Source organism: Esox lucius, chromosome 6, assembly GCF_011004845.1.
Source record: "Esox lucius isolate fEsoLuc1 chromosome 6, fEsoLuc1.pri, whole genome shotgun sequence".
In the NCBI taxonomy this organism is placed as follows: Eukaryota; Metazoa; Chordata; class Actinopteri; order Esociformes; family Esocidae; genus Esox; species Esox lucius.
The window spans coordinates 8,948,615-8,958,003 of record NC_047574.1 but is presented as its reverse complement, the minus strand read 5'-3'; positions in this window follow the sequence as shown (position 1 = coordinate 8,958,003).

The following is a 9,389-nucleotide window of genomic DNA, read 5'->3' as shown; positions in this document are numbered from 1 at the left end:
TCTCTAGAAACAGCATAACATATGATATAATGTCTGCGCATGAGCACCAAGCATTCCAGCATCCACTGAAATCTCCATAAATGTTGTTGACAAAAATTTAATTATAAAGCATTTTGGTAATACCTTACTTGGAGTATTCGGGAAAAAGACCCATTATAGCAACCTGACATGATCCTCTTATGTTAATTTAAAGCACAAAACATGAATTCCTCTCTATGAGCTTTCACAGTGGTTGATGCCATGTTCTTTAGCAGTTGCCCAAATCTACATCACAGGATTACATCTAACAGTGTTGGGGACTTGTGAACTACATATACTATACAGTACAGTACATAGTGAACTTCTTTTGTAACTTTGATGATGTAAACAATATTTTTTGTAAAGGTATCCTTACTGTAGCTTAAGTTGTTCCAACATGAAGTAATTGGTAGCTTGCTATTATATTTTTAGAGTAGCTTCCTCAACACTGACATCTATCAAAACAGTGAGGCAATGTGCCACGCCACCTCAAGACCTCAGAATCCCATTAGATTTACTTTCTTCTGCATCCCTGCATCAGTCAACTCTGCTTCTGTCAGTATATCGCTTGCCTTGAACAGTAACTTTCGTCAGTAAAGACTGCATGATGAACTGACGAGATATCAGCCAATGTTAATGTAAGCCAGCGTTCATTAGTATGAATAAGAGTGAAGAGGTGTCAAAACCAATAAAATTGAGAGGCACGGACAATAGAAAAAAGATATTTGTGGGATGAACAAATATGAAGAGACTGTATCTGTGTGTATAGGTCTGTTACAGGCTGTCAGAATTTGGTATGCATGGGCCCTGCCTGCCATTCATTTCATGGTACAGAGTGGACTGGCAGCAAACCGTTTAATGTGATTGCCATCCCCCCTGGACTATCATTAAAGCCCCTTGGGAGAATATGCTAGAATATTAACTGTAGCCCAAGTAAAATATCCCTTTAGACAGCATCTCTGTGAACACAATGAAACACTGAATTTTCAAACATGATGCACCAAATTACAAAGAAGACCTGTCAGTCCTGACAGGCATTTAAGAAAATGGCCACCATTTGGATTTTATGATAGAAGAAAATATGGTAAAATCATTCCAAACAATCAAAACGCCTTTGTATTGTTATTTACCCTCATGAACCAAAACACTAAGATAATAATGACAATACTTTTTATCATGAAGTATTCTTAAATACTTGGGAGTTCATACTGTAATCTGCTGAACTCTAATGAGTCAGGCTTTAAGACCAGTTGTTGAACCGAGTGCAAGCTCATCTTTTTCACAGAGGCTCTTCACACTGCACAAGTCAACACTTTCTCCTCTGTTCTCGTTATCCTAGATATCCCCCTTCGATACTTTGAACCATCAGACTCTCCTCTCCATTCTCTGAGGGCTGGACAGCTCTGCACACTCTTGGATTGCATCCTGTATTGGAGGCCACACTGACCAGGTTGTGTGGAGAGGATTTGTGCCGGTAAGAACCAAAAAAAAGCATCCAGCATTGTTTTTTATTAACAATGACACATTCGGGATATTTGTCTTGATTCTCTATTATTTTTCTCAACTGACCATAGAACGCAGTTATTCTGATAGTTCAAATGACATCAGCAAACTACAGGAACTGCTGTTTTAATGATAATAGAAACTTTGTTATTGTCAAGACGTCCAACTAATTGTAGTTTTGGAGACTTCGTAAACTTCAAGATTCAGACAGATTCTACACTTCTCCAAGGGTGAACATACACTAGGGTCCTCTTTCAGGCTTGTTCACCACCAGTCACTCCAGCTGATTTAAACCCCTTTAATATTGACCTAGTAGTGGAGATGGGGAATATTTAGCCGTGTAGCTATTTTATTTTCAGCGATTGCCTAATTTATGAACCTCAACAATTGTTTGTTTCATTTAATTTGTGTTCTCTGACCTTGCCTATGTTAATAGATAAGGGAGTTATGCTCCAGTGAGACAGGAAGTCATGTGTGACCGCTTAAGAGTTCCTGGATGACTGAGATGAACTTGAAATCAGATATAAATGAAAATACATACTTCTTTTAGATTTGGTTCATGCAAATGTATAGGGTTGCAAATAAATAAAATATAAAAAATAAAAAAGTATATTTATCATGTAAGATCATGCTCATAAACAACAATGATTTTTTTCCCTTCATATTAGCAAATAGTAAATAGTAAAGAAACACGACAGAAACACTTTCATCAGTACATGTAGCCTTCGTGAACAAACAAAGTAGACTTTCCTATTTGAACGCTTCCTGCTATTTACAGGAGATAATCTTACATGCATTAAACAGAAGATAATGCATGGTTTTTCAAAGCTACTGTTTAGGATTGATAGTTGAATAATAGCGTTTCATGGGTAGCTGACAGGGCTGCTGATGTATTATTTCATAGAAGTGGGAGTTGTATTGTCATAAATAGAATTTTCTTTATTTTTTTTTTTACATGTTTGTTCAGGAGTTAACAGGTTTTTGTTTCAGTCCATCACTAACACTAACTGTGGTCTAAATTGAAGATCTTCGATAGTTGAATAAGGGGTATGTGTCCGGCAAACAAATCATTTTCAGATCCAGAGATCCGGTGGAGCAGAGTGCAAATTATGCCTGATGTCCACCAGGTATGTCAAACGCATCACATTCTGGTGGAAGTGATACATTATTAATGGAGCAGTCCACAATGTACATTGGCATTGTGAGGCTAGGTGTGTTTGGTGTACAATATTTTCAGTATACCTTGCATGGTACAAACAGTCCATGAAACAGACTACAGCAAGTTTGTTGAAAAGCAAGCCGAAAAGCAAGCCCAACAGCTAGCTAACTGCAAAGTTGCAATGCTGTTCTAGCTATCTTGACAAAGAAATTCCCCTCACCTAACTTCCGGCAAATTGTGTGACCTTTAACTGACCAGGTAGATATATCTATATCATATATATCTAGTGGACATTAGGTGGTAATACTGCTGTAATATATTAAATCTGTCCAGTAACAAAAACAAACAAATAAAAGGCACTAGTCACACGAAAAAGGGAACATTGCTGAAACATTTTGTCTTCGTAAAACATTGTTCACAGATCTCACATATTCCATTACAGTTGAGCTAATTGTTAATTTCAGTGATTTATTACATTCAACATACCTGTCCTTAAAAATGTGAATGCCCAGGAGCAAGGTTGCCACCTCCACACTTGGTAAATAATATATAGCCCCAACTTCCCCGAAGTTCTGACAAAATGGAAATAAGTAAGCTTTTTTTCCGGTTTGGTTTGATTGTTAATTTCAATTGAGAAAATTAATTAAATTATAGGCTTTTTATAAATACGCTGATAATAAGTTAACACAGGCTTGCGAGATCGTGTATATTTAGTTCTTTAATATAATATCAGTTTAACAGACTGATCTTCATGAATAATGAGTTCTTCACATGCAAAAAATAATTTTGCTAATGAGCCATTTATTCAAACTTTTTGCAAAACCCTACACGCAACTTTCTTCATAAATCACCAATGTCACCATGTTGTCTTGTGGAAAACGCTGCCATTAAACATACCAAACCCAAATAATCACAATTCTAACATGTTCAACACACAGTTGTCGAGGAATTAAAAACTAACAAGCATAATTATTCAACAAGCAATCAGGATGTTGGCATGAATAGAGAGGGCCACATGTAAGCTCATCTGTGTTTTGGAACAATGAACGACACCATCAGAGAGAAGGGTAGGGGAGGAGTAAGAATGAGAGGAGGTGGACGAGGGAGAGGAGGAAGAACAATGATCATTAATGAGATTCGTGACCCTGTACTTGGCCATTGTCCTTGCACATAGTGTGACAATGAGGGGAAGCTGGGCTGAGACTACAGCTAAACCTGAGCTGTTTCACCGTTGTGGTCCTGACTTTCAGAAACGAAAATAGGTTACTCAGTGTAAACGTATCTAACTGCCATGCTGACCACCGTTTTCTGTACTCTGAATCTGTATGACATAGCTCACAAAGGACAGTACAGGACAATCACACAAATACTATGAAGTACACATTTTCTTCTCTTTAGAAACACCAGTTTTGGAGACCATGCATGGTATCCGAAGCCCAATAACTAGCCATTGCAAACATGGTTGTCAAAAACAATCATATTAGTTTAGGGAAATCAAATCGAGAAGAATAATTCAAGACAATGCTATTTTTAAGGTATAACATTCAGAAAATGTCGTCTGAGTAGTAGAAGAGGGTAATAATCTCTGGCTCATGTCAGATACAGAATGATGAGGCGGTAGCAGAATAAATATTTATTCTTAGTTGCCCTGAGACCTTCCTAAATAGGCTTTTTCCTTCTTGTCTTCTTTGACTAAATTACAGTCAATTACAGAGCAAAACCTCTCACAAATTAACAATTATGATATTTGTGTATTCTCTGTTCACTTCAGAATACTCTCTAGACATAATTTAGAGTCTATAATATCATGCAAAGTGCAAAATTCATAAGGGAGAATTCTGAAACACATTGTGGTTATTGATTTAATAATATATTTTCACAGTGTTTTAAATTCCTCTCAGCATTGTGCAATGTGTATTAATTAATGTCATTGTATTGGATGCTTTTTTGTACATGTTGAGAGGAAAATGTAACATACATGTCAGATCATATGGTTTGGAGAATAATGTTTACTTTGTGAGAAGTCTGGGGTGTGGTCAATATGGTTTGAGTTTTATGAAGGGTGTTTATAGTTTTGAGAAAATAGTACACATTAAGGAAATGTGGGTAGTTGTGAAAAACTGCAATACAATACCTATATACAATTATCAGTTAGCTTTTTAACAGGTGAACCGAGGTAATCCTTCATCATTTCTTAAGAAATATGCACCATTGCTATTGTTATCTAAAAAACTAGTACTTCACTTTGTCTAAGGATTGAAGGGGCTGAATATATGCACAAACATTATTTTCGGTGCATAAATGACATTGTTTTTTGGTGCATACCATGTCACTAAGAGACATTGAAGAACAATGGCAGATTGGGTCCAGGAGAATTGTGTTGCAATTCACCTAGATTCTACATACAGCCCCTTTAAGCCCCTAACACACTATTTTCAGGACTAAAAGTGGAAGGTTCTTTACTGGCCAAGTAAATCACCACATCAGAGGTCAATTGAGCGTGTCTTTCACAAAACTGCAGGGAAAAAAGCCCAGAAATAAGCAGGAATGAAAGTATACCAAGTGCCTGCTTCTGTCTGGGGCTGGCAGACTTTAGGCAGTCATTGCCTGTAAAGGATATGGGACTGAGTAGTAAACATGACTACTTTATTGTAGATAATGTTAATTCATCCAAATACCTTTGGTGCCCTAAATCAGGGGGATTAGGTTTAAAACTTGCTGTTGTTTCTAGATGGTTCATCCAATAAGGATGAAAATTAATTCAAATAAAAACTGAAAGTCTGCACTTTAACCACATGTCATTTAAAATCTGTAGTGCTTCAGAGGAAAAAATAAAATGTGTCACTATGCAAATACTTTTGGAGTTTCGCATTCATTTTCTGAATTCATGTCTGCTGTCCACCAAGAGTGTTTGATTCCCACAGAGAAATCACTGGAAGTCACGAATATGGATCAAATCAATAGGCCAGTTTGGCAGTGCCTTAAGCAGGAGGACAGCACTACACAAGGGGAAAAAGTTAACAAAAAAGTGTAAATTGTTAAGAGTCAGGTGGAATCATATGATGGGGAGTTCCAACGTCTGATCTGAGTGATCATGGGGAATCGTGTCCATCATGGTCTCTAGTGCTAGTGTACAAGTTTAGTTAACTCCATCATAAAATGCGCAGATTTTTATTGTATCTGCTGGACTATAAACAATTTGTCTTGTCGTCAATTGTGGTCAATTGATAAGATGTACAGTAGTCAAATTATATGTATTTTAATGTGGTTAGTTGTTATCAGTTGGGATGTCTCTTAATGTAAGATGTTGTCAGTTGATGTCTTTCAGTGTGGTTAAATGTGGTCAGTTGGTATGCTCCATCTTCATCTTGGTATGCCACTCCATCTCTTAGTGAGCCTGATAAAGTCCAGTGTTTTTGTTACCAGAGGTTACCAGAGGTTTATTTTAAAGGGGTGCCATTTTTTTTGGAGTTTTGGCATGAAAGGTACACAATTCCTATTTATTGCGTCCATTGACTGTGAAAAAGCTGTAAGTAAATGTGTGAAGGATCTCCGAAACAGGACGTTGATGTTCCAACTGTTTAAAGGATTTCAAATATCATCACCCCTAAAGAAAACGCAAGGAGTAGAAATTGGTTAGACGACCTATTGAACAAATTGACATTGGAATAGTGACACTTTCATCATGTTTTGTTCTCAGAAGGTACAAAGATGTCACCCATGGACTTGCTGAACATTAACATGAAAATCGGATGCTTCTTCTGAGCCGCCCACTACGGTTTTACCTAACCCGACGAGAGCAGCTGCGCTACGGACTACGCATTAATGCAATTCATGTTGTCTCCCCTTTTTAATCCCTTTGTTGTGAATGTGTAAACCTGTCTGTATTCCTGCCGTGTGTCACTGCTCCACAACTAGTGCTTTAAGTTAACAACATCTACTTTGCCCCAAGTAAAATTGGCCCAATAGTCAATACTCTTGTTAATCAAAATCCTCTTTTTCCCACTGAACGATGGGCTGGTAAAGCTTTTTGTGACGTCCCTCCCAATGTCGGCTGGGCTTCCCTGTTAGATTGTCTGCTTTCTGCGCGGGGGGGGCGGGGGGGGGGGCAGAACATGGAGGGTCGTCAGCTGATGCAGTGCATCTGGGCAGACTTGGCCTGCAGGCCACATCAGCCCCCCCCCCCCGTCCCCCCGTCCCCGACCGGCCGACTGGCCTCCATCGGGTCCATTTCTCAGGTCCATTACTGAGTTGGTTATTACAGCTCAGAGGTTTTGGGTATTCCCGTGTAATAACTTTCACGTACCCTGACAGTTATTCTGAAAACAGGTTGCAGGTGAAAACATTTTCTAATATCTGTATATCCTACCTATGCTTGGGTTACAATAGGTAATGTCATTTGCAAGCCAGCATTATGTGACTCACAGGCCTGATGTTTTCTGTAAACGAGGAGTTCCTTAACCCTGTTTTAAGGAACGAGCAGTACGCCCTCAACAAAGTGCCTTACAATGGACTGTAATGTTACAGTCAAGACCGACTTAAAAGTCAAGATTTCAACTTTATGGGCTAGTGAAACTGTTCATAGAGGGGTTCTGGGCAAATATCTCTGCAAAAGGTTATACTTGGCACTAATAAGGTACCCCAATGGAGACAAAAAGGAGAACCCTATAAGGTTCTATATACCTAGAACCTTTTCTGTAAGTGTATGTATCAGACCTGTGCTGTACTACAGAATGAACACTCATATTATTTATCTTTTTTTATAGAGTATCAGTTCTGTAAGCCTGTTACTATCTAATAACACTGATGTATTTCTTGGCAGTTGCCAAGTCGAGGGTCTAAATCCGCCATTGTCCGGATCTATCCATCACTATGGATATTATAAAAGGTTCTGGGACACTTATCGGGGGAGGTAAAGGCATTAACCCTCGTGTCCTGGCCATGTTCCAAACCAGATGTATTTAACTTACTGGCCAAATAGTCACTCCCAGTGACGTCAACACACAGTTCAGCCAACTCTCCAGTGGCCAGGTGAACAAAAGCCTGGATATTGCAGACGTGAGAAATCCATTTCACGTTTAGACAGAATGCAATGGGGTATACAGCATATCATAGAGTTAGCTTAGAGTCAGAGCGAAAATACTGGGTAAGGTTCACAATATTTGCAAATTATAATTTCAAATTGAGTTTTCCGTTGTTCTGCTGTGTTATTTGAGAGAGACTCCTAAATTTCTGTTGGCACCATTCCTTTGTTCCGTAAAGAGAAAGCTAGCATATCTTCAAAGGAATATCACCCACACTTTATCTAAAAGTGAAAAACGCCAATGATAAATAACATTGGCAAAGAATCTACTTCAAAGTAGTATTCAATTTCTTTTTATTTTTTTTACAATTTTGCCTCTATTACTAAAAGAATCAAGGTACTCTTCTAAGTAAATAATAAGTAAATACAAGTTAATATAAGTTACTATTGTTTGGATCAATTTTGTCAATGAACATATTAAACACATTGTTTAATCACTGATCACTGAAACTATTTAGTAGCACAAAATATTATGGCCAAGGATGGATCAGGTATTTTCTCGACTTAAATTCAATTACAAAACACATAATATTTTGTAAATACCACTCCACTACAAGCAGACCCAGAAAGAAAAAAGAGCTACCTACAATTCCTTAAGATAATTCCCATATTCCAATATTCTTGCGCTGGAATCACTTGTGTTTGATGATTGTGTCTGTTGCAAAAATACCTTGGAGATATTAAAACCATTCCAAATGTAAAAATGTATGATTTATTCTGCACAGAGTACATCCTCTTTTTTCAGACATTCTTATCTTCATGTTTGTTGTATTGCCCCTTTGGGAGCAGCAATTAGATAAATCCCTTGCTTTTGTGCGTATTTGGGGTGGTATTTTGTCCACAATGTAGTTTTGTGATTCATCCTCCAACAGCAAATCGATGTGTAAAAGTAAGCCACATGATTCAGTGTCTTGACTGGTGGTTCCCATCGGGTTTTGGTGTGGGATGCTACGTGGGATGTGTCTGGACGAAGCGCCAGTGCCACCAAGTGGTCATTTGACAACCCCTATTCAAAACTGCATTTCAAGGAATGGCTACAATTATTAGATTGTATTTGGCTTGAACTTTACATTGATGGGCTTACATATACGGGCTACTGATTTTCCTATTTAGCCCCTGAATCAATAAGGAAGGAGTGTTGAGGGATAGACGAGACCTATGTATTTACAGTGTTGATTGATAACTTGCTATTAGAAACTAGAATTTGTATAGGAAATCCTTCTCAGAGATTATGCATGATTTAATTAAAGTCACATTTAAAATGATTTCAGAAGCTAAACAAGAGCAATTTCCCTTCATTTTAATTATTCCAATCAAATACCAACTCCAGGGCAATGATTACTAGAGCCAGTTTATCAGTGAAATGAGGAAATACGGTTGCCGTTGAAAATTGACTTCATTTCTAAAAGAAAAGGGCTTTGATGTATGCTACACTGAAACAGTTAATCAACTCTGAACTCTGAAAAAGCACGCAACCCAGAAAAGCATATGGGGCAAAGAATTAACTGTCGCACCCCTGACATGTGTCACATTTGGCTTTCTGAATCGAACAAACCCAATTAGTAGAACAGGACGTGAATGAAGTGAATCCATTTCCATCGAAAGTAGACGCGTGATTTGGATTTG